This window comes from Lasioglossum baleicum, chromosome 1, assembly GCF_051020765.1.
Source record: "Lasioglossum baleicum chromosome 1, iyLasBale1, whole genome shotgun sequence".
Classification (NCBI taxonomy): domain Eukaryota; kingdom Metazoa; phylum Arthropoda; class Insecta; order Hymenoptera; family Halictidae; genus Lasioglossum; species Lasioglossum baleicum.
Window position 1 is genome coordinate 5,428,119 of NC_134929.1, and position 9,438 is coordinate 5,437,556.

The following is a 9,438-nucleotide window of genomic DNA, read 5'->3' on the forward strand; positions in this document are numbered from 1 at the left end:
CAAGGAGTATCTGTGTGTAATGGCAACATCTGTTCCTTCCGAAAGAGTATTCTCAAAAACTGGCGAAATAATTAGTAAAAAGAGAAATCGATTAAAAGACAATGTAGTGAATATTTTAAATACTATTTAATAGATCAATAAAAAATAATTTGTTTACTATGTCTATTTTGTTTACTTTTGTTCTATGTATACATTCTTTTCACTTGTCGAAATATTCCAGTCAGAGTTGGGTAAAATGTTTATCTAACTAAAAATTCGGATACCGAATAAAAGATCAATAAGTTTGTAATCGTTATTCAAAGGTTCGAATAAAAAAATTATCTTTATTCGACAAGTATCGAATAAATAATTTTATTCGACGAGAATTTACCCGACGAATAAAGATAATTTTTTTATTCGAACTTCAAATAATTTTTTCATTTTTTATCTTTATCTTTTATTCGACGGCTTAGAATAATTCTTCGAATAACTTTTTCCAACTCGAATAAACGCGTTACCGAGCGTCGAGCTCCGAACGTCAAAGACCCAGCGATTGACAAACGGCATAGAATCAATACAATGCAAGCAGATCGGGAATCATGCATGAATGAAAGTTTAAACTTTTAGATTTTACGATATACCTTCATAAAATTATTACGAGTGAATTGAGGTGCTTTTCCTGATGAAAATTAGTCCAAACTCGAGTGTAATCGAACAATTTTTATTCATACGTAATGTTATGATAAAAATTATAATCTTATTGAAGAAGATAGTCCAAATATGATGTCGTGTTTGGACTCATTTTCATCGGGATAATCTCTACAACTGATTCGCATTAAAAATAATATCCGTATTAAAAATATAAAAGTGTAAAGTGTCAATAATGCTTCATTCTCCACCTACTTACATTTTATGCCGTCTGTCAGTCGCTGGATCTTTGACGTTCGGAGCTCGATGTCCGTGTCAAGTCCGACTCACAGTCATATTTAAAGCATCGAGACTTTTGGAGGAATCATTTGGGAATCGATACTTCTCGATACCTACAGTATGTATTTATTATTGTTTCGATGCTTATGATACCAATACCAGCCAGTGTTCATTTTAGTAATACTCCTATCAAATGTCAATACCAAGCACTTAAGCTTGTGATACGTATCATACCTTCCAAACAATTACTTGGGCATCAAATTGCTTAAAACTCATGAGAAAAACTGGTATCGCGCCCTTCACTACATAAGACCCTTGCCCGAAGCTGTGGAACTAGCGGCATTTACCAATTCCTTTAATTTCGTGGGGGTGCTCGTGCTAAGGAGCCCTCGGAAAGGGGCAACTGAATTAAATATATTTGTTCACAGTAAATCACAGTAAAAATATGTTGTTTAAATGTTTTTGAATAGACCAAGCAATTTTGAAAATCAATTTAGAAGAGGAAACCGCAAAGGTTACAGCAGAAGAGGAAATGGATTTAAAACTAAGAAGCCAGCATTCGCTGGAAAATGTCACCAGTGTGGAAGAAAGGGGCATAGGATTAAAGACTGTTACCATTCTAAAAGGAGGCTCCAATATAGGATAGAGTGTTGAAGACTGTTAAGGGTGAGCCGGAGCGGAAATAGTAACTTTCTCGCAGGAAAGACACTGACAGAGAATATGAAACAGCTTGATTTTTTCGATCACGCGGGCGGGCTGCATTTAGCGAAGAAGCAATATTTTTTTATGCTCTTTGTGTTGAATTATTCTCTGCATTATTGCGGGGTCCCGTACAAAGCCCTTTTTTGCAATTTGGCTCTTGGAACTATATAAACAACAAAAGTGTACGTTTTTATAGAAGAAATTTTTTTTGTACACTTTTTCCAAAAAAGGGCTCTGTACAAGGATCTATTTTCAGTTGGAACAGGGTTAGAAGTGAAACCCGGTGGTGGGGCAGTCACCGATGCAAATGTAAAAGCGTGGATTAAGAAAGATCTTGAAGCACAAACACTTACAGGTCTGAACGTGAGTAGCAATATAGCCAGAAAGATAGCAAACTGTAAGACCGCGCATCAAATGCTCGACCAGCTGGAAATAATCTATGGAAAGAAGTCTAATCTTACAATTGAAGGTCTACAAAGACGTTTTTTCAGCTACAAGTATGAGACGACCAAATCGACTGTTGAAAACTGTCGCACGATTCAGCAATATACCCAGAGGAATTGACAGCTGAAGGCGAAGAAGTGAGGGATACTGGACGATGACTAGAATTCTGGGAATATTGCCACCCAGACTTCATTACTTTCGTACTGCGTGGGACATCCCTCTATGTTTTAGATTCCTGTCTTAAAACATCGTTTTATGTCTAAAAAAACATTGTGTAAAATTTCAAATGTCTACCCCCACCGATAGGGGTGATATTGAGGTAAATTCCCCCGCACCTAAATGCAATTTGCTCTAAAACGAGAAAAGATATCGACATGGGATAAACGGCAAACAAAAGATATAGATACACTCTATATTTCAGATTTTTTTCAGAATGTTTGCTAATTATTTATAGTTGAAAATAATTAATTATTTTTTTGGGAATTTTTTTAACTATCTTCCCCTGGGCTGACACCTACCAAAAAATTCTAAAATATTACTATGATGCTAACCTACTTTGTATAAAAATCTCAGAAGTGTCCGTTTGGTGGAACAGTGTCAAAAAAGTAAAGTATGCCGGCGAACGCTCGGTTTGATCAGTAACGGCGCACAGTGGGTTTTGACCTAACTCGATTCAAACTCAAAGAACTTCCGATAGAAATGAGGTAGAGCAATGAATTTTTTTTTTAATTAAAGCTGAAGCTTTGCAGAATATGGGAAAAATAGGGAGATTACGGTACGAACGGTTTTTATTATATTTTAGGAAATAGCTTACATTGAAGAAGAAAAATACGTGTAAAGCTAGTTTGTTGCTGTCAAGTAACAGAAAGAAGAAGCTTCTCACAAGTATGTTGTATGGTCACGGTGTTAGAGGTTCTGCTCGATGCTCCGGAGGGCTCGAGTTCTAATCCTCCTCCACTCAACTTCCTTTTCTTGTTTTTTTTCTTTTTCTCAAAAATTTAGCTCGTAAATGGTCTCGTCTTAAAACAATGGAGAATGTAATGCATCGACACCTATTAAATTCCGACCCTTTCATATCAAGTTTCAGAAAATTGCCTAAAAAGAAATTGCAAAGCCTATTTCCAGAAGCAATTGCTTTGCTACAGTCACCTGAAGTAGATATGACAAGAGAAGAGATAGAGGAAACATGAGATGAGACGATTCTGAGTAGATTTCTAAAATGTTATCCTATGTTATATTGTATTGTAATTTATATTGTATTATATTATAGCATTGTATTATATTATATATAAATTTAAGTATATTATATTGTAATTTTTTATATTACATTATATTTATATTATAGTATATACTTAGTATTGAAAAAGTGTTATGTTTTTATTTCATTAATTTGATTTATAGTGGCCATGTGAATCACTATTAAAACTTAAACGGACCCCCATGTTTTTTTAATGTATTAAGTTCACATTCGTAATCAGCTTCCCCTAAAATCTCGATAAACAATTTTTGAGAACAAATAATAATTTTGTGCCACCATATTGGATCCGCTGTCATGTCTGCTGACGTGTTGCCATAGGTTATAAGCATAGTTAATAAGAGTAGGATATTGTAACCACGGTGCACTATACAGGTGTGCCGACTTAGCATCTCTGTAATGCTGAAATTTGGAGGCAGATGAGTCGTAATTCTCTGGCCGCCGCCAGACGGCGCATGGTTCCAGGTACCGTACGTGTGCGAATGAGTGTGATTGTACATTACAATATATTCGCACATGTACAGTACCTGGGACCATGCGCCGTCTGGCGGCGGCCAGAGAATTACGACTCATCTGCCTCAGTTTTTTGAGGGAAGTCGGCACACCTGTATAATGCACCGTGATTGTAACCGTAATTATTAATAATATTCATTAGTTACAAGTAGTCATACTTCGCTCCGATCATCACATCCGATTCTCACCTCATACCATACACCCATTGTACGGGATTGGACTCGATTAATGGTTCAATCGTAACCCCGCTGCGCTCGACGAAAAATTAATCTCGTGAGGGCTGGTTGAATGTTGTGCGACGAGGCCTCACCTCGCCACGAGTTAGGCGCGAATGGGGACTACCACTCGCCACCTGTATTTATAAACTTTCGCGACACGGGCGCCCACCAATCACCGCCGTGACCAAGCGCGCGCCAATTGGAGAGCGCCGCGGCCGCTCGACCGAGAGCGGCACTCTCCATGGTCCGCGCTTCCGCGCACTATATAAGTCGCGCCGGAATACCGAGCGGACGGAGTCCGCCTCAGATCGGATGGTCATCCAAACCCTCTAATCCAGGACTTGACGCTATTCAAAAGAGAACTCCTGCCATATACACCAAAGGTGCGCTTTCCGCTGGATCTGCCCCTGGACGGACCGGTGATCTCATCTCTGGATTGTGCCGCTGCTGCCCTCGCCGGGGCACCCCCTGCTGCTGCTCCCGGCGTCTCCACGCCTGCGCCTGCACCTGCGCCTACGGACTTGCCAAGGATCGGGGGTTTTCTCCAATTGCTGGACCAGCTTGACAACCTATAGAGACCGAACGTGGAGGGATGTCACCTCTCCCTGGGAGCCGCCCGGCTTGGTGGCTGGCTGTCGACTCATGGAATTCCCAAATATTGTATGCCGCGAAAAGTTGATGATGTAGTACCCTGCACGTGATGCTTATAAGTTTTTTGAAACTTTTCTCATACAAAAATACTCACGTTAACAAAACAATTTAAACCCTTCACATAGTTAAAACAACTCCACGCCTCAAGACGAAAGGATAGGGAGCACATAGCTCCAGGCGCCTTTTATATCCAAACTCTCATGTTCAATAATCAGGCTTGCCCTGTTTAAAAAAAAAAAAACCGAGCGGACGGAGTCCGCCTCATTCAGTACTTCATCAGATCGAAAAACACTCTCATTCTCTGTTCATTCTCTGTTCAAAAAACACTCCCATTCGTTCGCCGACTCTGGTCGAGTTCACTTCGATAGTCACGTTCCATCGCGTTCCGCCGTGTACCGTGCTATTCTATCCGGCTTCGGTCGCGTGCTCATCGAGAGCATCGCTCTCCGCTGAGCTTCTCGTGTTTTTCGTCTCGTTCTTCTTTCGATATAAATTCGAATTAATTTCATTTATCGATCTTCACCTCGAAATCGATTCGGGTTCCTAACGGTGTTAGTGTTCCTCTCCCTGCCCTTGGCAGACCAAACTGCCTTTATCAAGACAAAGGAAACAACGTCCATTCACTTAATTCTTACAAAGTGAACGATCCAGACGGGAGCCACGTTCCAGTCACCAGCGACCAAGATGGCCATGTGGTCGGTTTGAAGAAAAAATTCTCATTCGACGTGACTGGCACTAATCCAGTCCGTCCCACGGGTGATCTTTCAAATTCTTCTGGGTCCAAAAGGCTCAAAACCATCGAAACGATGAGCACCAACTCCAACAACTCAGGTTCACTCGGCGGTAACATCCAGTTGTCCAACCGTTTCGCTGTATTCTCCTCGGATGCCTTCAAGGAATTCGCCGGCAATTCCGGCAATCTCAGTACTCAAGTAAGTGCGAAATCTAACTCAAATCGCATTCCATCAAGTCATGTTGACGGGCCAACTGCTTCTGCTCGCCCTCCCCCCATTTACATCAAAATCGCTGAAAGCGAAGTGATCAAATTCAGTAACAAACTTGAATCTGAAATCGGAAAAAACTTCTTTATTAAATTCCTTGGCAACCAAGTCAGATTGCATTTTAATGACGTTAAATTCTTCTCAGAAGCCAAATCGGCTTTCCAAAAAGCTGGCTTAAAATTTTTCACGTTTGCTCTTCCCTGTGAGAAGCCTCTTACCACTGTGCTGAGGGGCCTCCCTCAAATTGATCCAGAATCAATTGCGTCTGAGCTCACATCTCTTCATCTGAATCCGCTGAGCGTTGTCACCTTCCGATCATCTCAAAGCAATCCGCTTTATAAAGTCACTTTTCCACCGGAAACAAAGCTATCCCAGGTAAAGTTTGTCGGTGTCCTGTACCACTGCAGAATTTACTGGGAGAAATTTATCAAGTCCAAAAACTTTACCCAATGCTACCGATGCCAAACCTTCGGACACGCCAGTGCCAATTGTTTCAAAACGCCAAAATGCGTTAAGTGTGGCCTCGACCATCTCTCTAAAGACTGTGTCAAAACAGTTGACGTTCCCACTAAATGCGCTAACTGTGCAGGTGATCATACTGCCAACTATTCACAATGCCCCAGTTTAATTTCTTATATTAACAAAAGGACTTCCACTCGTGCCTCCCGGGCCACACCTAACCATAGATCACTGGTTCCGTCGCATTCGAAACAGCATCCAAATCAAATCAAATCGGCTAACGGCAATGGAACTAGAACTTTTAGCGAGGTTGTAAGCGGCCTATCCCCTCCCGTTAACACCAATGTCAACTTCGCTTCCCTTGACTCCTCTGAAACAGGGGAATTTCTAAAAGAAGCCATTCTATTTCTCAGAAGAGCCATTCCTGTTGTCAAAGCAATTCGACCGAAACTTTCCTCATGTTCAACAATGCTCGACAAACTTGAAGTCATTTTTGACGCTGTTCAATTGCTTTTTTCATAATGGCCCATAGCCGCCAATTTCCTGGCAAAATCATGTCATGGAACGATGGTTCCATTCTCCCCAAATTGACTGAATTTGAATCCTTCATGGTTACTAACAATGTCTTGATCGCCCTGATCCAAGAAACATGGCTGTCTCCGGCTATGGACTTTTCACTTACAAATGTTACGAGCCAGGGCCGCGAGCAGCACGAGTGGCCGGCGAAGGGTTATTACCCTAGGAATATGATATAAATTTGTTAGTTAAGGAACGCGGACGAACCCAATGCGAAATTGGGGAGCCGCTAGGATTATTGACAGCGAGGACGAACCTGACGCGAAGTCAGGGAGCCTCTAGGAATGGAGTCAAGCGCAGACGAACCCGATGCAAAACCGGGGAGCTGCTAGGAGGTTGTATAATAGCACAGACGAACCTGATGCGAAATCAGGGAGCTGTTAGGATGTAGACGAACCCAATGCAAAACTGGGGAGCCGCTAGGTTGGATAAATCTCTGTTCGGACAGTTGGAATGTCGCGAAAGAACCTGATGGTTAATCAGGGAATTGCTAGGATAATTAGTAAGCCTCGTAACTAGTATAATTTAATTGATACAATCCGAGCGGTAAGATTGTATCATGTGGGGACGTTCAATTACTTGGTTAGGATATTGGACGATAATTATGGGTTTAATGAATTTGAGTTAATTATCAAAGAAGACAAATATATTCTTACTATAGAATTTCGTTCTACAAATGTATTTGTGTCGCGAATGAACTGAATTTAGAATAGGAAAGAAATTGAAAGGTGATATTACCTAAGTTAAGACGCACGGTGTTGACGCACTGGCAATGCGGGGGACTCGGAGCAACCTTGTCACTGCCTAACAGATTTTAGACCGAACTCGCGGAATCTGTACGGTTAAACTTTGATTCAAAAGGAACGAACGTCCGATCTCACTGGTAGTTGACTTCCGAGATGTAGCACGACGCGATACTATTCGTGATTACGACAGTACTAGCCCACGAGAGTAGAAATGTAAGGGCTTATATAGCCCTGCAATGACGGGTGGTACTTGTCAGTACCCTTCAAGTGAACATTCGTATTTTGTCAACGACCAGTTGGTCGTGCGTACGTTTGGGCCCTAAACTAACCTAAACAATTATGTAGATTTATCTAGGGTAGCTCTGTTCGTTTATCTAGGACGGTTTCTGCCAGAGATGATATTGAACACCTGTTCGTCATCCGTAACACAAACTACAACATTGTTCGCAACGACAGAACCGCTAACAGAATTGGAGGAGGGGTTGCTATCTTCGTTCATAAAAATCTTCGCTTTCACCCTCTTCAACTTCCCACTCTCAACAATCTTGAAGCTGTTGCCATTAAGTTGATTAACTTCAAACTAATAATCATTTCGGCGTATTGTCCTAAACGAATTCTTGACGTTGCTGCTCTTAATTCCATTACCAACTTCAAAATACCATTCGTGGCAGGGGTTGATCTCAATTCTAAGCATACATCCTGGAACAATCAAGTTAATAACCATAATGGCAAACTATTGGAAAACCACATGCTGAACAATAACTACTCGTTAATTTCTCCACTTACTCACACGTATTTTCGAACAAATTGCCGTCCGTCCACAATCGACTTCTTCTTAGCCAACACATTCAACGATCTTCAATGTGTGACCTCTGATGATCTATCCTCCGATCACCGTCCAGTGTTATTGCTACCCGATTCCAAACATTCCTTCGCAACCTCTTCCCCAGTTACCGACTGGGACACATACCGTGACCTTGCTAACAAAATTAGCATTTCACCCAACATAAAAACAACAGTTGACATAGACCTCAAGGTCTCCCAATTTCAGAAATTCCTGAAATCTTGTTTTTACAAGGCCACGTCGTTCGTCAATACTCCTGGCAAACATGTTTTGCCTGACGATAAACTCAAATTCCTTATTCGCCTGCGAAACACTGCTAGAAAGCGTTGGCAACGCTCCGCTGACATGATCACTTATGACCAAACAAGCAACTATCTAAAAGTATTCAAAAACGAGTGAGATTCCTCAAAGGTCAGCATATTCAATCCGAAATTATAAAAGCAAAAAATTCTCATACCTTCTGGCCTGTTTTCAGAAAAATCATGAAAAAGCCAATCTCCATCCCTCCCCTCGTGGATCACTCAGGGAATTACGACGAGTCAAATTCCACAAAAGCACAACTATTGGCAGATCAATTCAGCCAAGTTTACAACGAGGCTTACCATACGTCATTACCGCTTCAAAATACCATCAATTGCAAAGTTCGGAGTTTTCCTGTACCCATGTTCCTAACCAAAATAAATCTGTTTGTCCAGCATATCCTGAGTATTCCCTAACGTTATGGCTACAAATTGAAATTTACAAAATTACATAGCGATTCTCATAAATGTGATGTTATTATTTTTTAGCTACACCACAGTCGAAACTGTCTTTATATTTTGAATAAAAGCTTGGCAATGCAGGCAAAGGACCAGGAACGCAGGACACGATTAAAGACACAGAAATACGCATGTATTTAAGTGCCGAAGTTGTTCCGAGGATACAGACATTGCAAATTGGTGGAAATGCCAAAGTCAATATCCACTATTGAGTGAAGTATGTAGTAAGAAATTATCTGGCCATTCCCGCGACGCAATGTACAAGCGAACGCTTATTTTCGTCAGCCGGGAACATAGTAATTCCAAATCGGACCCGATTGTTATCAACAAATATCGAGGAAATTTGTTTCCTGCATTACAATTTA